Source organism: Sciurus vulgaris, assembly GCF_902686455.1.
Source record: "Sciurus vulgaris genome assembly, contig: HiC_scaffold_152_arrow_ctg1, whole genome shotgun sequence".
NCBI classification, from domain to species: Eukaryota; Metazoa; Chordata; class Mammalia; order Rodentia; family Sciuridae; genus Sciurus; species Sciurus vulgaris.
Window position 1 is genome coordinate 116,902 of NW_027632901.1, and position 24,561 is coordinate 141,462.

Below are 24,561 nucleotides of genomic sequence, written 5' to 3' on the forward strand. Positions count from 1 at the left end.
CCCAGAGGAGTCCAGACTCAGTCTGAGACTTGAGTTTAAGCCTCAGCTGATTCCCAGGAGGTGAGCGGATCTCCCCGCTGGACAGAGGGGCAGAGTGCACCTCCTTTCCAGATTCCAGCTTCACCTGTTAGAGCTGAAGACAGATGCACCTCAGGACCTGGCGACTTGCTGCTGGGCACTTCCTCTAGAAATTCATCTCCAGACCAGGAAGGAAGGACCTGGGTGTTTCCATCAGGAATGGAAAGCTGACCTTGTCAGGAAGATCCCCGGAAGATCTGTATGCACATCATCGCTCTAGATAGGCTGCTAAAAGATCACAGACCCACACCTAAAGCAGGGTCTGAAGAACCTCCATGCTTTCATCTGGAAGATGTTGACTCGGCATCCAATTTGTGTCAGGAGTGCTCACAGGGCCTGGCTCTTCATTGTGCTCAACAAGTGACTCTGAAACCATGGCTACCTGGTAAGTTTGTGCAGGTTATTCACTGCACCAGGGTACGCTCCCTAAAACCTATGCACTGGGTTGGTGAGTGAGGGCCCCTGCTCCACTCTCCAGTCCACATGACTGGACGCAGGGGTATGTTTGACTGGGAGGGAGGTGGACTCCTCTGCGAGCCCAGGTCAAGTCTGGGTACTTTTTCTAATTATAATGAGGCCCACAGTGTGAGCGGTGGCCGTCTCACCTGGGTCTCCATGATGGCCTTGATGGCGGCTTCAGACTCCTCCAAGTTGTTGTCATCCACAGTCCATAAGTGGGGCTTGCAGATGAAGTTCTCTGCGTAGGGGTGCAGGAGAATACCTGGCTGGGGCCGGCAGGTGGTGGCTCTCCTTGTGCCCCTGTTTGTCCCTTTTATCCCATTGCCCGACTCCTCCACCCCCCCCCAGAAACCATAGGGCCCCTGCCCTGCCCTCCTGGGCCAGCTGGGTTGCCCACTCACCTCCCTGGAGGTGGGCTTGCCTGGGAAGAACTCGTGGTTGAGGGAGCTGGGGAGAAGGTGAAGTGGGACTGCAGGAAGACTCAGCCATGGGCGATGGTCTCCAGAGGGGCCAGGCCCTCATGGGGGAAGCCAAAGCCTTTGAAGAGCTGAGGGGGCTGAGCGGGGAGCCCCACAGCCAAGCAGGGGTGGGGTGGGGCAGCCGGCTCGCATTCCTTGGTGCAGGGCTGGGTTGGGCACTGTGGATGGCCTGGTCTTGCTGTCTACGATTCTGGAGGGGCAAGGACAAAGCAAGGATCCCAAGTCCAACAGGCTGCAGACCCGCATCCACAGCCGGCCTCAAAGGACCTCCACTCACTCATCCTAAAACACTAATTCAGCACCTAACCGTGCCAGCCATGCCTGCAGGGCTGGCTCCTGGAAGGTGCTTCGTAAATGGTACTGAATCCAGGGCTGTTGTGTGAGGTTGTTCAGGTTGTCCACTGCAGATATCCTTCCTTGTGCGACTTGCAGAAGCAGCCATGCAGGATGAATGACCCCATGGGACAGCAGCCAGGGCCTCTCAGCCAGCCTACCACCTACTCAGAGGCTCCGAAAGGTCTGTCTGGCTCCTGTTCCCCTAACCAGGCCGTGGCCCTGCCCAGGTCCCTGACCCTGTAGGCTCTCCCCTGCCTGCTGGACATCCCATGTTGGCCAGTCCCCTGGAGGACTGAACACAGGGCTCAGGCACCAGAGCACGCTGGGGCATGTCCACATGTGGAAGGGGTCACACATGGCAGTGGCTGCGCTGGCAGGTGTGTGGGTGGCCCCCTCAGTGCCTGTGGCCAGGCGGGCAAGGACAGTGTGCTAGGGTAATCGCCTTGGCCTTGCACAGCAGCTGCTGGAATTCAGGTTGCAGCAAGGGGCCATAGTTCTTCATGAAGGCAGGGACCTCAGGCGGCCTCTGGCTCTCGTAGTACACGGTGCCATGGATGACCATGTACTTGTTCAGGATGCCCAGGAACTTCTCCTTCTCCTGGAGGAGGAGGGAGAGGAGGTGGAGCCTCATCCCAGGTCCTCAGCAGTGCCAGCACAGCAGACGCCCTGCCTCGGGGTGGCCTCCAGCCAGCTGTGCAGCCCTGGGCAAGGCCCCTCTCCTCTCTGGTCCTCGATTTTTCATCAGTGAGCACAGAGCCTGGACTAAACCAGAGGCTTCTGGTTTATTTTTAGCCATGCAATTTTTCTTCCAAAGGAAGCCAACGGGACCACACATTAAATGAATCCAGGTGGATCTGCTTGGCCTCCTCTAACCCTCCAAAGACCCCAAGTACCTCTGAGGGGCTGCAGAGCTCTCAGGAGCTCAGATCACCCCCCTCACCCATCACTTCATCCCTCCATCCACCCACCCTTCCCTCCATCCACCATCCCCTGAGACAGCCTAGAACCTGGCGAAAGAGCAGTTAAGCTCCCAAGGAGACTCCAGATCTGATGGGCTAAAGAGAGACCATACCTTCACTCGCCAGCCCCTCAGGACTTTGCTCTTAATTTAGACCCAGTCCTAACAAGGTTGCTTATCTGGCTTTCCCGCCCAAGCTCTCAAAGAGCCACAAGTTAGATGCTGTTGGAGGGCAGCGTGAGGACAGTCACAGTTAAAGGTGACAGTAGACAGATTCCCAGCAGGGCCCACAGTGAACAGCAGGAGCTCTGCACACCTCAGCATCCTCCAAGGGCAGGCCATGCACCAGGGAGCAGAACCCACCCGAGCTGTCAGGGAAGGTCAGGTTATTTTCAGTACACGGCATCTCACAGGGCAGTGTGTGCGTGTATTCTAGAGTCCCATTCAAAGCAGAACACTCAGCTCTGGCAGGCCCCGCCCTGGTCAGCTCTGCATGTGGCCTGCTGGTCATTTAAACAGGGTTCATCTAACAGCTAGTTCTGCAGGACAGACCTACCCTATCTCATCCCCACCAAGAGAAAGTACCTAAGATGTCTTTGAGATTCACAGGGCCACTGACTGCCAGGCACACCTGTCTCCAGTCATTGACCAGCACCTGCCAGGAAAGCAGGGCCTTGCAGGCAGGTCACCCATGATGAGACTGCCCCCTGAGGCACTGGGGACTCCTCAGAGCCACCTCCACATAGGACCATCAGAGAGATCAAGAGGCTGCAGGTGAACCAAGACTGCTTACTTACGCAGCCCTCTCACCCCGCCCCCTCCCTTCATCTATTTAAACCCAAAGCCCAAGCCAGTGACCCAAGACAGGGCTGAGAGGCGGGCCTCACTCTGCCCTCCCAGCACAGCCTCAGTGGTTGAAGCTCCTCTCCTCTCTGCACCATGACCTTTCAGTCTGGCCCAGGACTCTGGTGACACCCTCGGCTTGGAAAAGCTGGCCTGCTGCTTCGCCACCCATCACAGTTGTCCCTGCAACTGTCCCTGGAAGGCCACCAAACCCCTCACTCTGTACTGTGTGCTCAGTGTCCTCCTGGCCTTGGGCAGGTCTCCCACAGGCCAACCCTTCCCTGGTCCCTGCCCCCAGGGAGGCTCCTCTCTGCAACCCACTGTGCCCAGGAGGAGAGACAGGGAGGAAGAGGGTCGGCCTCCCCCACCTCGAGCTCCACCCCCCACCCCAGCACTCACAGAACATGGTCATGAACTGCTTGGGGTTGAGGTTCCAGTAGCCCCAGTTGGTGTGGCAGCGGAGCAGCGTGGCATACTCCTCGTGGTTGTACGCAGGCTCGGTTCCAAAGGTGTCGATGACCCGGAATTAGCACCTGCCCCCCAGGGATCAGGAGCAGGGGTCATGCTACTGTGTCCTGGGCTGGGGCTGCTCCAGCCAGGAGCCCTGTAACTGGTCAGTGGCTGGGTTGGAGTAGTGCCCTGTGTGGCAGAGCTTGGCCTCCAACACTCTCCCTGTGTGACCTCAGCAAGTGCCTTGACCTCTCTGTGTCACCTCCCAGTCAAGTGGAATCACAACAACCCAACCCCCAGGTTCCCAGTTAGTGTTCAGAAGCTGTTCTCCCTGCTGCCCAGGAGCAGCTGCTTGGAGTGGGGTCCCTCCCTGCTCTCCCCAGGGGCCCACCTGGGTGAGGGTCCTGGGGGGATTGTGTTGGCGGAGTCAATGCCCCCATGCCTCCTCTGCCAGGTGGACTACTTGGGCAGAGCATGATGGTGGGAGGCCTGTTCTCCCTCTGCCACTCAGGGACAGAGGCTCCGAGTCCAGGGGCCTCACCTCTATGGATCTGCACCCCAGGTTCTGAGGCCCCAGAGCATCCCTGTGTCCACCTGCCCGCAAGTGAGCCCTGAGGTAAAGCAGAATGGCCACCTAACAGGATGCTATCTCCGACCCCATCCTTCCCATAAACCAGAGTCAGGTGCCCAGTGCTGAGGTTGGCACTGTTGCCCAGAGCAGGGCCCAGGTGGGAGGAGGGGCAGGAGGAGGGTGCCGAGTGCCGGCGAATGCACATTAATAATAAAAGCAAGAACGCTGCCTGTCACTTTTTCCCCCTAATAAAATCATGTGGGATAGTCAGTGGGACTGGAGCAAACGTAATAAATAGCAGGGCTCTCTGTGCTACATTAAACCTGCAACCCGCTGGCTGCAGGAAGACAGGGAGCAATGGCACTGGCCTTCCTCCAGACCCAGGGGTGCAGAGTGGGGGGATTGCGGGGTACTGTCCCCACCTGGCAGGGCAGAGCCAAGCCCCCACTGGGACGTCCATTTCCTTTCTGCCCTGCCCAGCCCACTGCAGTTCCTCTGTCCCTCCATCCAGGTGACCCCACCCCAGCCCCATGCAGCCCCGGAGGCCATGGAGGACTCCCCACTTTCCAAGGTTTGGTGATCATCCTCGTGAGGGGGCAGAGCTCTTGTGAGTTGGGAGCTTCGGGACAGGGAAGGACAGAGGCAGGGCAGCCCTGCAGGGTGAGGGGAGCAGCTTTCTGCTTGGGTCCACAGCCGCCCGGCCCCCACTGCCACCACCAGCCCTCTCACCTTACTTCTTGAAGGAGAGTCCCAGGTGCTGCTTCATCTGCACAGGCCTTGGTAGTCAGTGTAGATGAGGTCGAAAGGCAGGGGCATGGTGAGCAGGCAGTTCCCCCAGCCTGGAGACACCCCTAAGTTACTGAGAGAAGAGCCCTTGAGAGTCTGGGCTTCAAGAAACTCACCTTCCCAATCAGCTCTGGGCCTGGAGGGGCCTCCAGCTCACCCACCCCATTCCTAGCCCAGGATGAGAAAGGAGAGAGGCTATAAAGGGCTATGGGGTTAGTGTAGACTCTTGGACAGGAATTGAATAGGATGCCTGTGTACAGGTTTCTCACAGCACAAGGGAGTCCAGCCAGGGCCAAGGGACACTGAGATCTAGTCCAGGCTGGCTTGACAAACTGTGTACCTGGCCAGGGCCACCTGCTCCTCTCGCAGGGCTGGGACTGCCCAGAGAGGGAGACTTTAATTCACAAAGCACTGGCTATGGACTAGCATACCTACACTGTTTGTTTGGAGCCAAAGTTCCCAAGCCTCCTGCCTCCTACTGTGTAAGCCTCCTGCCTCCTACTGTGTAGTCCTACTCTGCTGGCTGGGCTCCTGGTGCTCCAAGGCAAATAGCTTCGGCAGGCACAGAACAGACTCAGAGTCCCCTGGGCTGCCCCTCGCCTGCCAGGTCACTCAGACACTGGTTTTCTTCTGGGACAGGGCTGCCCCTGGTGACCCAGAGGCTGAAGCTTCACCAGACTGGGCAGGTTCCTCTGCTAGCACCTAGAAGCCACCTCATCTCACCCACCTGCTGGGTGTGGCTGCAGCCCCAGGGCTTCTTGTATGATCACAACCTGCTCAGTCACCTCACTGAAGAAGGGCTCCAAGACCCAAATGGAACAGCTGCCCATTTAAGTTTCTCTGCCCCACTCCCCACCCATAAAGTGGCATCTCCTCCAGGAGCCCCTGGGAACCCCAGAGCCTGACTCCTCACCCTGGTTTCTTCCCGTGGCCATTAGATCACAGTCTGGGTCACACGTTCTATAGGCATGTGCTGGACCCCAGAGCCAGGGAGCAGGTCACGTGCTTCAGGGGACCCTCTCTCCCTTCCCCTACCACTAGGCCAGAGAAAGCAGCCCAGGGCCTCAGAACAGGGCCTACTCCAGAGACCCTCCTCCCTGTTGGGTCCCTCTATTAATCCTGCTTAGCAAACCCTTCCTGAATGCATCCTGGGTGCTGGGCCCTGAGGCCCACAGAGACATCCAGGATGACCCCCCTGCCCTGGGAGCACAGGAGCCATGGGAGGAGCATGGCCTGGGGTGCACACACTGAGACTTGAAGAGACTGCCCTGTGAGCAGGCAGGGAGGAGCAGGGAGCAGTCAGGAAGGCCTCCCCAGGAGGGAGCTGCAGGTGAGGCCTCCTCTTCCTCTCTCCACAGCTATGGGCAGGGATCACCTCCTGGCATGGATGTGCCCCGCCTCTGCCTCCGGGGGATGCCCAGCTCCCTCCTCTTGGATCTGGTTCAGCTGCTGCTGCTGGAAGAGGTCCTGGAGGCTCCCCTTCAGGGGTCCACATGGTGGTGGCCTTAGACCAGGGAGGAGACCCACTTTGACAAGGACATGATTCCCTAATGGAAAAAGGCCACCACTGATGGTTCCCTGGGCTACATCTCTGGCTTCCTGGCTCAGACCAGATGGAAAAGGACCAGCCTCAGAGGCTCGGTGCTGTCTGCAGAAGCCAACTGTCCCCTGAGCACACTGTCTTGACAGGACTGTGACAGAAAGACCTGGGGGAAGATCCAGGCATGGGGAAGGGGGCAAATGGGAGGGGCTTCCCAAGGTGCCACACCAGCCAGTGCGCCCCACCCAGACAGAAGGTCTATTGCTAAGGCAGACAGAGGAATGGGAACGTGGCCTGCACACGCCCCCCCTCCCTCCCTCAAGGAGCCCCTTTCTAAGGACCCCACCAGAAGCCTCAAAGCCAGCCAGGGCTTCCAGGGCAGCCATGCCTCGGAAGCTTTCTCATTGAAATGCCCAGAAAGCAAAGCAGAAAGAGTTCAAACCCCAGGAAGAGGCTTCCCCCTCTCCAGAGACATGGTGACATATTGGGTAGTGAGACCTGCATCCCCCTGAGAACATCTCCGCTGTTTTCCTCCTGCGGGGCTTTGGCTTCTTACCCCAAAGTTCCATAAAACTGCTGGCTCTTGTCCCAGGGCTCCAGCTAGCCCAGGGCACATCCCTGTCCCTTCCTCCTTGTTCCCCTCACCCAACCAAGAGCCACAGAGGGAGGGCCAAGACTGATTCCCTGCCCCTTCCTGCCTGGGGAATCAAGTCCAGTGGGGAAAGACAGGAGGGCCTGGGAGTGGCCCCTGCACCAGGGCTCCATGCTCTTTCCCACATTTCTGATGGATTTTAGGCAGTGTGTGTCCTTGTTCCTGGGCTTCCTCTCGTTGACTCTCACCCACCACACCCCTGACGCCAGCCTCAGGTCCCAGGGCCCCTGAGGACAGATGAGTGGGAGCAAATCACTGGGAGAGTCTGTGCTGCTGTCCACATCTCAAGGCATCATCCCCTCCACCCCTGTGGCTGCATCCCACCTGCTCTTGATGCCATCTATCAACACAGTTCATCTCAGCAACCACCCTAGAGATCAGACCCATTCATGTTTTATGCCCCTTTACAGAGCAGGAAACAGAGAGGTTTAGCAATTTACCCAAGATTGCACAGCCTGAGAAGTGCGGCTGGGTTGGGAACCCAGGGAGTCAGATTCCACACTGCTACCTGCAGAGCTCTCCCATCCCCCAGGCCCACTAGGTGGACCCCAGCAACACCTAGGCATTTCGAGTCCTGGGCCACCAGCAGAGACACAGCTCCATTCCTGGCTTTGCTACTAACCCAGTCAGCCACAGGCCTCTAGCTGTCTCATTTTTTTCTACTGGCAAAGGACAAACAAAATGGGTGTATCTCACAGGGCTCTGGACCAAGGCGGACCCTGTGCGTGAGTGACGGCTCCTTGGGCCACTACTGCTTGGAGGCTTCAGCTCTTCCCCCTGGACACCTCATCCTGCGAATCCTCTCTGAGCACTGCTCCCCACCTCCCTCAAGCCAGCATCTTGAGATAGTGTCCCCTGTCTGCCTCCTGCAGGCCTCCTGCCTCTTCCAGAGAGCTCTCTCTACAGTGGGAACTGGGCGCATCTCCCCAGGGCTCTGACCCTCCCAGGGTTCCCACTGGCCCTGGACATCACTCCAGGAGTCTCCTCCCTACCCCGCTGGAGCTCCAGACCCCATCTCCAGGTGCTGAGGTGGCCCCTGATGGTGGCCACCTCTACGGAAGTGCGAGGGTAGTGGGCCCGTCCCATGGGCACCTGGATCCGGAGCCCACGACTCAATCACTCAGCTCTTTCTGGGGTTGACAATGATTTCCTTGTGGCCAGATTTCTTGGATGCTTTCCAGTCTCCTTGCTTGACTTTTTTTTGTACCAGGGAGTGAACCCAGGGGTACTTACTCAACCACTGGGCCACACCCTCAGCCATTGTTTTTTATATATATATATATTTATATTTTATCTGGAGACAGGATCTCACTGAGTTGCTCAGTACCTCACTAAGTTGCTGAGGCTGGCCTTGAACTTGTGATCCCCTGCCTCAGCCTCCTGAGGCCCTCAGATCACAGGCATGTGCCACTGCACACAGCTACTTGCTTGACTTCTAACAAGCATCAGGCAAACCTGGCCACACAGTCCTTCCTAGAAGCCTCTTCTCTGGCATCCATGTCCCAACCCTCTGCTTTTCCTCTTGGCCCCTGCCTCTCAGCCTGGGAGTGTGGGTTTCCAGGCTCTACTGTCTGGCCTCCCTGCCACTTGTTAACACTTAGGCTCAACTTCCAAGGTTCCCTCTGCACTCCACACACCCCTGAGCCCTGGCCCTGCACCCAGCTGCTGCCACGGGGCACTGCCAACTCACATGCTTGAAGCTGACTCAAGGTCTTCCCCATGGACCCCAAACTCAGTGCTTTCTCTTCTGCCCCCATCCCTGTTGGTACATTGTCTTTTGCTACAACTGAATACCACAGACCAGGTGATCATAGAAAGAAGAGAGGTTTCTTTAACTCAGTTCTGGAGACTGGAATTTTAAGAGCATGCTAATGGCATCTCTTTGGCACCAGGCAGGGGTCTTCCACCATGATGGGAGGGGGTGTCATGTGACAGGACAGAGCGAGTGTGCTAAGGGGCCTCTCTTCCTCTGACACAGCCATTCTCCTGGGCCCCTCCCACAGGTTCCAATCCATCCTAATCACCTCCCCCTAAGCTGCTGGGTGGTGAGCATGGTCCCCAGAGGTGGGGCTCTTAGGCCCTGATTAGACAAGGAGGACTCTGATTTCATCAGTGAATTCATCATTTTGATGGATTAATCCATTGACAGCTGAATGCATTACTGGGAGGGGATGTAGCTGGAGGAAGTTGTCACTGGAGGCATGTCCAGGTCCCTTGCTCCTGACCCTCTGTCTTGGGACAGCTCCCCTCTGCCATGCTCTTCTGCTTTGATGTTCCATCTCACCTCAGCCCCCAGCAAAGGCACCCACTAACCAGGGACTGAAACCTCTGAAACCATGAGCCAAAATAAACTTTCCCCCCTTGAAGGTGCTCATGTCAGATGTTTTGGCCACCAAGAGGAAAACTGACCCGATGGCTTCCAAATGCCATCAGCGTCCGACTCTGGGGACTAAGTCTTCAACACACGAATTCCAGGGACACACTGACCCCACAGCACCCCTGAGACAGGCAGCACCTCCCAGAAGCTGGCTGCTCAGTCTGGTCCTGCTCAGCTCCAACCGGCCAGCAGCAGCTGGGCCAGCTCTGTCCCAGCTCAGATGGGTTGGAGTCTGTCACAGCTGGAACTGACCAAATTCAAACCCCAAAGCTGCTCCCACTGGTCCATCTGTTCAGAGGAACAAGATGGGGTCCCCACCACTACCATTCCCTGGGGACCCTGCTGGGTACTTCCCATGAATAAAAGTGCCAGGCTAGAGATCAGTGCCCAGCCTGGCCCCCACTGGACAACCCGGAGTCCCCTTCTCTTCTCCTTGTATAATCATTCTCCTCTCCAGCTTTCATCATTTGCCAGTTAAGCCAGCTAATTTTCTACTAAACCCAATTTCACTCATGAATGAAGAGCCCCATCCTTTTTCCTCATGCCATGTGTGATTAATGATGCCTGAAATTACGCAGATGAAACTGATGAGCACAGCTGATTCTCTGCACCCAGGAAGGGAAGGGTTCACTCTCCAATGACCCTGTGGATCCTGGCATTGGGACCTCAACTTGGGCAGCAGCCGGTGGATGGGGCCCTGGCTGAGTGCCCCCTGCCTGCCCACTGGCTGGGTGTGTGAGACGTCCCTATAGAGGGCAACTTCCTGCTCACAATCCCCTCACCCTGACACCTCCAGCTCTTCCACTCTTGACTCTCGGTGCTCACTGTAATCACCTGGAGGTCATTACAAAACCGACCCTCACCATCTGTTAAATCAGAGAGGCCAAGAGAGGCGCCCCTCAGGATGTCCTGCTGCAGCCCAGGCTCAGAGGCCTGGCTATTGATCTTGTAGACATAACCGGGGAATTCCCCTGGGGAAGGCAGTTCTGTTCTTATTTTTAACAACTTTTCCTTGTTTCTCAATTGCACCTGCTAACAGATTCAGAAAGCACCTCCCTAAGGCTATCCAGGGAGGGGGCTAAGCTCTTTGCACCACTCTGCCCTGTCTGAGATCACTCATTCACACTTATGTCCTACAGGGGACCCAGGCCAGGGCATCCCACAGCTTTGGGTAAGTCAGAGAGGTGAACACTCCTTGGAGACTCTGCCTCTGGGAGTTCAGATCAGCAGAAACCTGTCAGGAAGACAGGCTTAGAGAGAAGACACTGGTTCTCTGTGGACTGTGGGGATAGTGTATGTGTATGTGTGTATGGGGTTGTGTGCAGGGTACTGTATGCATGCATGAGAGCAAGCATGTGCACATGCATGTAGTGTGTGTGCATGCAGGCTGCCTAAGCATGTGCCCTGTGTGTAGGGACATGTGTGTGGGTGTGCGTGTGTGCATACATGTTTACACACAGGTGCATCATGAGTTGTGTTGAGATAGCAGCAGAGGCATCTTTCAGTCTGGGCATCTTCACCAGGGCCTCACAAGTGTGGTCACCCCATGGTAACTGCCTGGGCCCTGGGATGGGCAATGACAGCCATTCAAGGTTCTACGTAGCAGCCAGAAGGTTGGCATGCTCTGGGAAGGTAAGGGTTTAGTGTGAAGGTTGAGAGCAAGAAGCACCTGCCTCTCAAAGATTCTTGAGCTCCCTGCTTCTCTCCAGCAGGACTATCACCTGGGGGTTTTGCTGGGCTATCAGGAGCATGATCCTCTCCTCCAGGGAGCAGTAACAAAAGCACATTCTCTGGCCCAGACCCTGCAAGAGCAGACAGGAGGATTGGACGAGGGCCTTTGCCAAACACCACTTCCTCTAACCTGCAGCTGGGCTAGGGCGGTGATCCTGATAGATGCTCCCTACCCACCAAGCTGTGGCAGAGGCTGGCACGAGGAGCTCCAGACACCCTCAGGACTCCCACTTCATCTTAGGGTCTCTGATGACCCACGAGAATTTTGCCTGCTGCTGTGCCTGAGGCAGGCTGGCTCCGGTTAGCCACAGCCACAGCTTCCCTGATCCCGGGTCCCTTTTCCTCTGCCTCCTCCTCATCCCCACCCCATCAGACTTCCTGCAGGAAGCCTCCAGTCCAGGGAAAGATTTCCTTATCATTCTTGGCAAAAGTTGGCCACCTGAGCAGCCTCTGCTCCAAGGATAGCATTGGAGAACCCTGCGAGCTCTCTGCTTGGAGGGAGTGGGGGTGGCACAGGCATGGCAGTGGGTGCTGGCAGGAGGCGGGCAGGCCACCTCCACTCTGAAGTGGCTGGTGTCACCTGAAGAGCAGGACCTGTCGATAAGATGCCACAGCGCGAGAACCCAAGTCCAGATCCAGAAGCTGTCTGGTTTCAGCACTGGCACTCAGGGACAGCACCCTACATGGCTACTAGCCTGGGGGCACTCAATTCCTGGGGGAGGCCTGCCCAACCTGGCACCTCACTGCCCCCACCCAGCACCTCACTTGTTCATCTTCACTGAGCCTGCCAGAGACAATTGCATTAACTCCAGCGGGTGAATTTCAGGTCTCGGGGATAAAATCCTTCAGACCACTAGTTCATTGAGTAGCCTCCTCAACACACCGCAGACACAGCATCCTCTCTGAATTTGGTACTACTGTTCCATGGGATGTCCTACTTGGGTTCCTGGTAGGTAAGAACTGCAGAGGCTGAGCTTTTGCCCTAGACTGGAGCTCTCAGGGCCCTAGTGACCTGAGACTGCTGATGGCACTCTCCCCATCCACAGTCTCCTCCATACCACAGAGCATCAGCACTGCAAACTAGAACTGGGGGCCTTTCAGAAGAAAATGACATCTAGAAAAACAAGCCACCAAGATGGAAGGCAGGCTTGGAGAGGAACCTCATTCCTGCTAGAAAACCACCTGAGAATACATCAATGGGTTCATACAGAAAAGTGGATTCACACATAAAGGACTCTGGAGTATTCTGGGGCCTTCCTTACTTAGACCCTGGGGCAAAGCTACAGATCCCATCCAAAAGCCAAAGAGAAGGAGGAATGGAATCCCACCCAGCACCAAATCCCTACCCATGAAGATAAAGAGTGATAACTTCAGATATGTTAAAATTAAGGACCTCTTCTCCTTGGAGGGGAAAAAACCATAAGGAAATTACAAAGATACATGCAAATTAGAATTTTTAACACACACAACTCACACGGGATTTATATCTGATATATAAAGAACCCTACAACTCAATAAGGAAAAGAACCCAGTGAACAACGTGAATGGGCCAATAAGAAGCAACAGCAAGCCTAGGACAGGATGCTCATGGATGTCAGGAAATGCAAAGCAAGGCCAGGCAGGACATCGTGATGCATGTACAGCTCACCCAGGAAGTCGGCACCCTAAGTATTGGGGAGTGGCCAACAGGTAGGACGGCCAGTCGACAAAGTCACGGTGGAAACCAGTTTTGCATATTCTCATAAAGTTGAATTTGCACACTCCCTAAACCCCAGAAACTGTGCATCTAAGTCTAGGCCCCAGAGAAACTGAATCAGTAGAATGATGTGTCTCTCAGCTGTATTCAGTTGAAGGATCTGTCCCTCAACAGTTCTACTAAAACACACTGTGAGTTCAGCACCAGCACTCAAGCGGTTGCCAGCCTGGGGATGAGTTCTTCAACTGACCTGAGAAATGCTTACACAGGTACCCCAAGTGATATGGACCTGAATGTTCACCACGGCACACACTGTTCAAACCAATTTTTTTTTTTTTTTTTAGTTTGGTACTGGGGATTGAACCCAAGGATGCTCAGCCACCGAGTCATATCCTCAGACCTTTTTATTTTTTATTTTTGAGACAGGGCCTCACTAAGTTGCCAAGGTTGGCCTTGAACATGCAATCCTCCTGCCTTAACCTCCAGAGTTGCTGCAATTACATGTGTGGACCCCTATGACTGGCTCAAACAAATTTTTTAAAAAGTTTTCTAGATGTAGATGAACACAATACCTTTATTTTATTTATTTATATTTATGTGGTGCTGATGATGAAACCCAGTGCCACACACATGCTAGGCAAGTGCTCTACCAATGAGCCATAGCCCTGGCTCTCAAACCAATTTTTAAAGCAAGAAAAAAGTGTTTGCAGATAGCAAACACTGATAAATAATGATGGCACATTCAGGCAGAAGAATATTCTACAGAGTGGAAATGAGTGGAAGACAGCCATGTACAGCACGGACAAGTCTGAAGCCACAAAGGAGGAGAGAGGAGGTCTCGGAGGTGGGGACAGTCGACACCATGGTCACCATTGTCACAAAGCCCAAAACCAGACCCAAACCACACCACACATCGTTCACAGACACACACATATGGGAAAAACTCATTTTGAAAAGAAAAAAAAAAAGCAAAGTATGATCACAAAACTCAGGCCATGGGTTTCCACTGGGGGAGGCAGAGAAACAGCCTCATGATCCTCTCCACCTCATGGTGGGTGGCGCACCGTGGGAGGTCAGCCTGTTCCTGGTATCATCACAGAGTTTCCACATACTTTCATTTGTACCAAATATCACATGATAAATATAAAAGATAAGGGGGGGAAATCATGTGTATTTCTCCACCCTACAATGCAGTGCACCCAATCTCCACCCACCACCCTTTCTCCCACACTCACAACCCTTTGCTCCACCCTCTCCCAAGCACCAGGAACCTTCACCTCTGACAAATGTCAGAAGCGGGACCCTAAAGAGCCAACAGAGGAGAAAGAGTGGGTATCACCCATCCACCCCAGGACCCTTCAGGTCCTATTGCCCCAGCCTCCACAGTAGGCCCAGGAAGGAATCTGATTCCCGAAGAGAAACTCCCAAGGGTGTGCCCACACCAACATGGTGGCAGCATCAGGGACCCCATCTTCATGAAGTGCCTCCATCTCTCAAGCCAAACTTTTCTGGGAGGGGGGTACCAGGTATTGAACTCAGGGGTACTTGGCTACTGGGCCAAACCACTAACCCTATTTTATTTAGAGACAGTGTCTCACTGAGTTGCTTAGTGCCTCACTTTTGCTGAGGCTGGCTTTGAACTGACGATCCAATCCTCCTGACTCAGCCTCTGGAGCCACTGTGATTACAGGTTGCACCACCATGCCCGGCCCTCAAGCCAATTTTGTCAGCCCCTAAACACACTGTCCCCCAACACAGGCTCAGAGATGGAGACCAGGACACCATTAGAACTGTACTGTGCAAACACACTTCCTAGGTGTATCCCAAAAGTGACTGAGTGTCAGCACGGAGGGGAAGCAGGAGGCAGGGGAAGCAGGAGGCAGACGGAGCAGGTCAGTGGGGACCTAGGGATGCCAGTACGACAGAAAGCCAGGAAGCCTCCCAGGATCCGTGGTCCATGGGACCTGTCGGGGAGCAGGGGATTCTGTGATGTTTTCCTGGGTCCCTTCCTACCCCATCACAGTGCATTGGCTGTCCCCAGCACTCACCTCTGCAGCTCCTTCAGGGACATGGTGACCCGCAGCCTGTGGCCCAGGATGGAGAGAGCAGCCAGGATGTCCGCCCACTGCACCATCTCCTCTAGAGGCTCGCCCTTCAGCACCCGCAGGCTGGAAACGTCCCCAGACTCCTCCATCAGGAAGCCAATGTGCGCGAGAATCTGGGTCAGCGGGACAATGGGGGGTGGGTGGGGTCAGCATAGAAGAGCAGCAGACCTCTGACCCTCCCACCCCAAGTCACCAGCTGGGAGACCAATGGACTCTGAGGGTCTGCACTGCTGGTCTTCATAGGTGTCAGTGCAAGGCCAAGGGTAGGAGAGCGGCAGTGGCGATGGAGTGGTGGAGGCGGGCCTGGGTGGTCTGAGCACGGAGGCCCTGCTGCAGCATGAACGCTGCCACACAAGCACGGCAAGCCAGCACCAAGGGGGACGAAGCCTAGCTCACCTGTCACCCTGCAGCCATCAGACCCAGGAAACAGTAGGGAGGCCTGTCACAGTGGCCTGCCCCACGCAGCACCGCGGACATCCGGGACCTCAACCTCCCACTTCTCAACCTTCATTGAGAAAAAGGAAGTGGGGCCGAGATGAATGAAAGGCAGGACACAAGAACTGACCAATAGCGTTTGCAGGTTTTGGACCAATAGCATTGGTACCTTTGCAAACCCTAATTAGCATAACTGTGGACCAATCACAGCAGCCCAAGTCCTATATAAACCCCTTGCTGGTGTTTGCCAAGCTGTTTTGGAGGAAGAAGACTTACCCGGAGGTCTGTTGTCGAGGTCTGCACTTGATCGTCAACGAATGCTTATTCTTGTGGTGGATTGCGTTACTCGAATTGAAGAGAGAAGAACTTTGGAAGAAAACGAGGGTGAGTTGCCGGGGTGCCCTGTGTTGGGCCATGTCTGGGGAGTGGAGTGCATTGGGTTTCACAGTATTTCTTTTTGAGCTTCCACAGGTCAGTATGTGCTGAAGGTTCCTATAGTGATTTTTTTACTCTTTTAAGTTTTTAAGTTTATTACTTCAGAGCCCAGTATATGGTCATTTCAGTAAGTGTTCCAAACATTTGAAAACAAGGGGGAATTTTTTTTTCTATTGTTAGATATGGTGTTTTGCAAAAATAATTTGTTGGCCTTGTTCTTCATCTTCCAATTTATTGGTACAATCTTTTGAATATTAATATTTCCAACTACAATTATGGAATATTCTATTTTTTGCTTTAATTGTGTAAAATTTTTTACCGTATTTGGGAACTATATTTAAATATGTACAGTGGGTATGACTGCTATTTTGCCCTCATGAATTAATACATTATCATGATGATATATTCCTCCAAAACTTTGCTAACACTCATTGTCTTGAGGTCTATTTTATCAGACATTTGGGTATGCTTACATTTATTGCATTCATGATGCATTTTTTCTTTAACTTAGAATTTATTTTCTCTTTATATTTAAAACCTATCACCTGTAGACAGCATATACTTAATAATGTTTTAAACCCATCTTCATAACTTCTGCCATTAAATTTGCTCTTAATTCATTAAACTTTAATAAAATTGCTGTCATATTTATATTTTGTCTACCATTATATTAAGTATATCCTACTAAATAGTCTTGTGTTTTGTTTCTCTTTCTTATCAAAACTTTTAAAATTTGTGTTAGAATTACCTTTAATCCTTTCATCTTTGTAAACATGCTTCTTTGAATTTTTCCAATAATATTAGGAATTTAATTCTAGGGTTTAATATTTACTTAAGTTTTCTTAAGTTCATTCACATTTACTATTGAATCCTCTCATGTAAAATGAGTTTTCATGCATACACACATTCTGTCTTTTTCACCTAGTTGTCATATTTTTATGTCTATATTAGGGAAGAATAGGTTTTTATCAGTGGTTATTCCAGTTGTTCTTTATTTTGAAGCATTTTCTTAGTAACTGTGACAACATTTCAGATAAATTCATGTGAATTATAGTTGTTGTAAGGATATCGCAACCAATGTATGAATCAGGTTTTGGTCAGAATTGTAGATAGAGTTAATGTGAAGATCCTATATCTAGTTTTCTGAATTTTCCTGTGTCTTTCATTGCCTGTTTACGAGGAACAGCTTTTTGTTTCCCTAACCACAAAGATTTACTTAGTAATGGCATGAACATCTTATCACCTATGTCCCAGAAAGTGCATTCAGGGAAGGCAGGCTGCAAAATGAGTACTTCACATAGCTGTCTGCCCAGCTCCTTTGCCTGGGCACTTCTTAACAGAGCCTGTCAGTTGTTAAAACTCCTGTAACTTGAGCTCATAGCTTTTTACATTTTGGCCACATATGATGGTTGCTTCAAGAGGTTAAGCACCCAAAGGGGTCTGACTCCATTATCATCAGAAGCCAAAAGTCATCAAACCAAATTTTATTAAGGATTAATCATTATGTTCTTGTCTTCCATTCTTAGGCTTACCATTTTATATTCTGACTTGAGATGCTTGTACTGGGAATCTACAAAATTACATTTTTTCTTTGCCATTTAACCCTCTATTAAGTTCAGTTATTGGGGAGTAGAAGAGGAAGATTTGATCATGTACAGGAGAGATGAAGAGAGTTGATTCTTTGATACTGCAAAATTATTTTGTTTGAGCATTTCATATAAAATTGATTTTTATTTCTAATTTATACCTTTTATGGGCAATCACAGAATTGACCAAAGCATTTAATAGTGTCTATTTATATGGAATATTTAGCATTATGTCATTTATGTTGTATATAATTGCATAATATATGTGATGTAACATAATATTAAAATTTCATATACTTTATATTAACGTAGACATTTGTTGAAATTTGTTTTATTCTCTTCCCCCTTGAAAGTGTGTAGGAAAAAAAGAGAGTTAAATAAAAGTCTATGGAGATTAAGCCTTGATTCTTATGTAGACACATGAAAGGATTGAAAAAGTAAATGCTTGAAATTATAATATACAAGTAGGGGCTAAAATGGAAAACTGAACTGCTGTATGCTCTCTATGTTAATCAGAGTTCTGTAAAGGAGGTACACATAAAATTAATATGGATATCAGTCTCCACATAATTCTTAAAACTTACTAATATGTGAGCTCCAACTGCTAGTTATGTGAAAAATTAGTAATCAAACATTTGTAATTATTTTCACTCAAAAATAGACACATATTCTCATCAATTGCTTGGTTGTACTTCAAAAATACACTTAAGGGGGAGGGTAAAACTATTTTTTGTAATTTAAAAAAATTATCCAAAATCAACCTAAAATCAGTGTTAGTGTAAAATAATGCTTTTCCTTGCAGTTTTCATCTCTGACTGAATATTTTGAAAAGATGATGAAAGAAATGTTATTATACTAACATAGATGCAGATACGTGAATATTATTTTTAAAGTCCCAATACATTATGAAATTGACTGTTAAATCTTTGTATTTAAGTGCAGTATTTTCTAACCAAACAGAGAAACCATAGCTTGTATTGGTTAGATGACTGAGTCAAGTATAAATGTCATTTAGGAATGCTAACATTATAACCATTTTTACTAGAATAAAAAATCTCTCGCAGCTTGCATTCATCATTTTTGAACTTCTGCCAAATGTAGTTGGTAGTGGAAATTCATCAAGGCTGTTCACTATTTTTAGGATGAAGGTTTGCCACTGAAAATATTATGGTTGTAATAATAAAGAACATATTTTCATAATATGTAGGATTTATATAATCAATTTAAAAAAAGATTTACCTTTTTCATAATTAAAAAATACAAACATATTTCTCCTTTGGTTCCTTTCACGCTTAGGCATATGCTATATTTTTAATTAATTGTTTAATTATAATCCTATAGCTGCTCTGAAATGTGTTGAAGATTGCTAGATAATGGCAAAAAGAAAGTGCAGATAAAGGTTTCTGTAATTGATAAAGGCTAAACAATGAACATTTTCAGATTTTGCCTACTGGGCTGGTAGCTAACTATCTTGGTTGGAGCTGTCCTCTAATTTATATCTGTACCCTTCATTTTGTGGAAGAGCAACTAAAATGCAAGATTTACTTGAATATGACCTGCCATGTAAATGCAGATTCAGTTACAGGATAAGCATCTTTGTCTGTATGTATGCATTATTACATAAAATTTTCAGCACTGTTGATACTGATAAAATCCTTAGGCTTACACTTTTAAGTCTGGCAGTTAACAATTCATCACAGCTCCATCTCAACAAAAAAAAAGCTTGAGCAAACTGAAAAATCAAGATCAATGATTTGGGGTTGAGAATATAGTTCACTGTTAAGAGTGTTTGCCTGGCATGTGCAATATCCTGGTTTCCATCCCACACACTAAAAATAAATAATATTAATAAAGTGTCTAATAACTCTTCACACTTCTAAAAATCAAGAATATGTCTTAGATCCAGAAGAAAAGGGAAGTCACAGGGCCAACTACAGCCCCCCAAATTGGAGAAATAGGTGAACATGAGGAATCACAGCCTACCAGAGCGTAAAACCACAATGTGAAAACTTCATGGAAAGTAATGCCTGGGTAGGGAAAATCTAAGCTTTTTTCTTTTGTCTTTTCTTTTTTAATTAAGCTTTAATTGATGTATTTCTGGAGGCTTAATGTGTGTATGTCTGAGAAGTAAAAATTTTAAGAGTCATAGTCATGGGAGATGGACATGTTTCTTGTAAATTTTACCTTCAGGAACTCAGTTTTCTGTAGAGAAAATTTGAAAAAATCCTCTCATGCCCTGGCAGGCCATTTATCATTAAGTTATGCACTCAGTCTTGCTCTTTTGCCTTTGATCCCATGTAGGCTATACCTATTAATTTTTATATGGCTTAAATTTGTATCTATAAATTATTTCTTAGCCATCTTTGTGACTTGGACAGATTATTTTATCTCTGCAACTTCATTGTCTTTGTTGTAGAATGAGGAAAATATTACCTGTCTTGTAGTAGTGTTGTAAGATTAAATGACTAATAAATGATAAATCCCTTAATAGAATGTTCTGTGTGTTGGCTTATCAATTATCATAAGCAAAGACCTTGTCTCCTTCCATAGAGTATTTGCAGCTTTTCATTTATGTAATTTAATTTTCTAAACAGTTTAACTCTCAGTTTAATCTAACAGAACTTTGTATTAAGGAATAATAAATACCATCATGTATTTCTTTCTTTCCTTTTCTTTTTCAGTACTCAGGATTGAATCCAGGGCTTGCACAGGTTAACCAAGGCCTTACCACTGATTTATACCCTACCCCTAAAATTTTAAAACTGAGAATGCCCTTTTTCTTGTTAAAATACCATATATGTTTACTAAATTGAACTTTATGCCTTTTTTCCCCCTGTGATAGGACTTTCTGTTAATTATAGGTAAGTGATTTAGTGACAGCTGTTAGATTAATTTTCAGATATATTCAGATTATTACTATTTGCTAGGTTATATTTTATATATATATATATATATATATTTATTTATTTATTTTTATCAGGGATTGAACTCAGGAGCAATCCATCACTGAGCCACATATCCAGCCCTTAGTTACTTTAAGACAGTGTTTCTCCCAAGTTACTTAGGGCCTTGCTAAATCCTGAGGCTAGCTTTGAAGTTTCCATTCTCCCACCTCAGCCTCCTCAGCTGCTGGGATTCCAGGTGTTTGTCACCCCACCTGGCTTTCTAGATTTCTTAAGCCAGATTTTTTGATCATTTAGGGAATCCCTTTTCAACAATTACATCAGTAAAAGAAATACACTATTCATTGGATCTTTTTGGTTTTTGAGATTTTTATTACATAATTTTATTCACATAACTTACATAATTGTTCTATTTTGTTATTTTTGATCTATTACTATGTCTTGTTTTTTGTGATTTTTGCATTTAGTTCATGATATAGAAATTTAACATTTAATAATGGAGAATTTTCACTTTCAGATTATTGAGAAAATTCCACTTCTAATTTTCTGTTGCCTTATAACTTGAAAATGTGTCATAATTGTCCCATTTTGTACTGCTCTCCCTTGTAAAATTGATTGATACAAAGTATTGACATTTTCCACCAAGAGTCAGTAGGCATTTTTCCCCTCACTGATAGAAACATAGATGACAGGAGCAAGCTTTTCCTTCTGGACTCCTGAAGCTCAGACTGCTGGTACTTTCACCCTACTCTGCCTGAGTCAGGAGGTGTGTCTTCTGTGGGAGAAAATGAGGCCAAAAAGGAAAGAAGAGCATTAGGTGAGGAGATGAGAAGATGGCACTGAGCCTTTGAGGCCTTCTGTTCTTTGTTTCTATGCATGACCTCCAAATCCTGTGAGACAATAATTTCTGATTTTGTTAGCTTGACTTGGGTTTCTTTCACTTAAATTTTGAAATTTCTGAGTAAAAATTCAGTATTAATCTGAATAATACTGTTCCTACATTGGACTTTCTAAGTATTTAAAGATAATTTGGATTTTAATCTCAGGGTAAATATTTATTATACATAAGTAAACTCAGCTTATATATAAACTAATATTCAGAATCCATAGTGTGGAAATAATAAAGTATCTCATTTATTAATGACCCTTACTTAGAAGTAAAATTATTTTTGGTATAGAATATACCAGTATTCCTTCCTCTATAAACTTTTACAGTGTAGGAGTTTCCTTTAAAGAGAAGGGCAGAGATAAATTGAGAGTACTCATAATTTCATTAATTAGGCATAAATATTTTTTAGGTACTTGGACTTGAACCAAGGTGGGCTCTGAACTACATCCCTAGTACTTATTATTTAATTTTGAGACAGGATGTTACTAAGTTGCCAAGGCTGGTCTTGAACTTGTTCTTTTCCTGCCTCAGCCTCCCCAGTTGCTGGGATCAGAGGTGTGCTGTATTGTGAATGTCTTATTATTATTTTTAATCAAAGTAGCTGTGGTTACCACATTGAAGTGGCAGAAAGGGGTTAAGAAAACTTGGGTGAAAAATAGAACAGAAGAGGTCTGAGTTACATGTTTGCTAGATGTTGGTAAACATTAGTGATGGTTTTAGGTTCCATAGATTGTCCCATTCTGGATTAAATGCTAGACTCCTGCAAAAGGAATTGGTGACAGAGGTGAAGAAATATCTTAGTTTTCTTGAGGTTGAGGTTCATGATAATGTAGATAATTATATATTATGCTCAGCCTTCTTGTATTGCTTTTTAATAAGCTGCTGGTATTATGTTGACTCACACAATCTGGTTCTTCTGTTACTTAACACTAATTACTTAAGGGTAACACATGAGATGGGAATTGGAAATGAGTATAGTAATAGCCCCTTAACCCAGAGTTGATATCTGTTCTAAGATTCCCAGTGGATGCCTGGAAATACAGGTAGTACCAAATTCTTATATATAAAAACTATGCTTTCTATTTATCTCTCAAAAACATTATTAAGTAGGCACTTTAAGAGGTTACCAATCTAGTTTAATTGTGAAAAAGAATAGTTTAATACACTGTAGTAAAAACTATCTGAATGTCTTGTCTTTTAAATATCTTAATTCCTCATTGCACCAAAGTAATGCCAGACTGTGGGTGACTGAATAACAAAATCATGGAAATCATAGGTAGGGGGACTACAGTGCTTAAAACTTTCAGGATCATTTCAGAATTCTTTGAATATGGTTAATGAATAGGAGTTGTGATGAATATTAACTTTTAATATTAAATATCCCAGTCCCAAAATAAACTTGACCCTTTACAGCAGAATGTGGTAACCCAAGTATTTGAGATATCTATGCCACAGTCTTCCAGTTTTTTACTGTTCGTCCCTATGTAAATTGAAACTTTAATGTTAAATATGGTTCCTGGAACTCCACTTAAATGATCTTAGTTATACAGACCATCATTGTCATTCCTAACGCATATATTTCAAGTCTAGATTTATAGTAAAGTGGTCTGTATCCCAAAATATGACTCCACTGGTTACTAAAGGAATAACTTTGTTGTCATTAATTTCTTATAGGTCTTATAACTAAGAAAAAGGGAAAATATTTGTCTTACCTGAGAATGCATGTGTATTTTTGATTACTTTGCTGCCAAATCTTAAATAAAACTTTAGAGAGGTATGATTTTCACAAATTTTACCTTTATTCTTGGATGTCGTGTATTGGAATCATACAGGATACTATTTTGTGCATGTTTTCTTTCAGTTAGAATGATACTTTGAGATTCATCTATGTTATTCAAAGGACTAGTGTTGTGTTTAATTGCTAAATAGGATTTAATTATGTGGATGTTTCACATTTCTGTATCTGTCTTCTAGCTGATGGATACTTAGTCTGTTTCACAATAGCTAGATTGTGGAACCAATCTAGATGCCTTCAATTGATGAATGGATAAAGTTTTTGTTCTGGCAAATTTCCTATGAACATTTGCATACAGCTCTTTGTATGGACATGTATTTTTATTTTCTTAGGAGTAGAAAGTGCAGGGTTGTATGAAAAGTATATGTTTGTAACTTTAAACCATCTGTTATGCATTCTCACTAATAACTTCTGAATAATTTCATGTACTCTGCATCCTGTCAACACTTCATATTTTTAGCCTTTTTTAACTTTAGTGGTGGATCTGTCATGATATAGCATCATGGTTTTAATTTGTAATTTCCAAAGACTAATGATGATCATCTTTTTATGTGCTTTTTCATTTATTTTGGTCAAATGTCTGTTCAGCTCTGTTACCCATTAAAAAATTAGGTTTTGTGTTCATTAAATTCCAGGAGTTTTTTTTATATAATTTATTTTGATTCATTGTAAACAAATGGGGTACAAATTGTTTTTCTGGTTGTATATGAAATAGTCATACCATTTATGTAATCATACATGTACATAGGGTGATGACGCTTACCTCATTCTGTCATTTTTTTCTCCCCCCCAGCACTCTCACCCCTCTGTTTCCTCTATACAATCCATCCTTCCTCATTCTTGCCTCCATCCAACCCCCCATTATGTATCATCATTCGCTCATTAGAGAGATAATTTGTTCTTTGGTTTATTGGGATTGGGTTATCTCACTTAGCATGATATTCTCCACTTCTTTACGGCTCAGTAATATTCCATCGTATATATACACCACAGTTTCTTTATCCATTCATCAATTGAAGGCATCTAGATTGGTTCCACAATCTAGCTATTGTGAATTGAGCAACTATGAACATTGATCTTGCTGCTTCACTGTAGTATGCTGATTTTAAGGCCTTTGGGTATAAGCCAAGGAGTGGGATAGTTGGGTCAAATGGTGGTTCCATTCCAAGTTTTCTAAGAAAACTCCACATTGCTTTCCAGAGTGGCTGCACCTATTTGCAGTCCACCAGAAATGTATGAGTGTGCCTTTTTCCCCACATTCTCACCAACACCTATTGTTGCTTGTATTTTTGATAATTGACATTCTAATTTGGGTGAAATGAAATCTTAGGATAGTTTTGATTTGCAATTCTCTTATTACTAGAGATGTTGAACTTTTTTTTATGTATCTGTTGATTGTTTGTAGATATTCTATGAAGTATCTGCTCATTTCCTTAGCCCATTTATTGATTGGGTTA

The 24,561-nt window shown here is 47.2% G+C and overlaps 1 pseudogene across 1 annotated transcript in view; it reads right to left on the reverse strand.

Annotated features, from left to right (window-relative positions):
* LOC306652232 (CCR4-NOT transcription complex subunit 4-like) overlaps nucleotides 1-24,561 on the reverse strand; it is a 98,587-nt pseudogene that overhangs the window by 55,631 nt on the left and 18,395 nt on the right. The window contains exons 4-8 of the transcript in view: nucleotides 15,338-15,405; nucleotides 15,005-15,174; nucleotides 5,077-5,128; nucleotides 1,795-1,950; nucleotides 684-803 (exon numbers count right to left, since the gene is read on the reverse strand). The product of the transcript in view is annotated as a CCR4-NOT transcription complex subunit 4-like (transcript). The remainder of the gene's footprint in view (nucleotides 1-683; nucleotides 804-1,794; nucleotides 1,951-5,076; nucleotides 5,129-15,004; nucleotides 15,175-15,337; nucleotides 15,406-24,561) is intronic.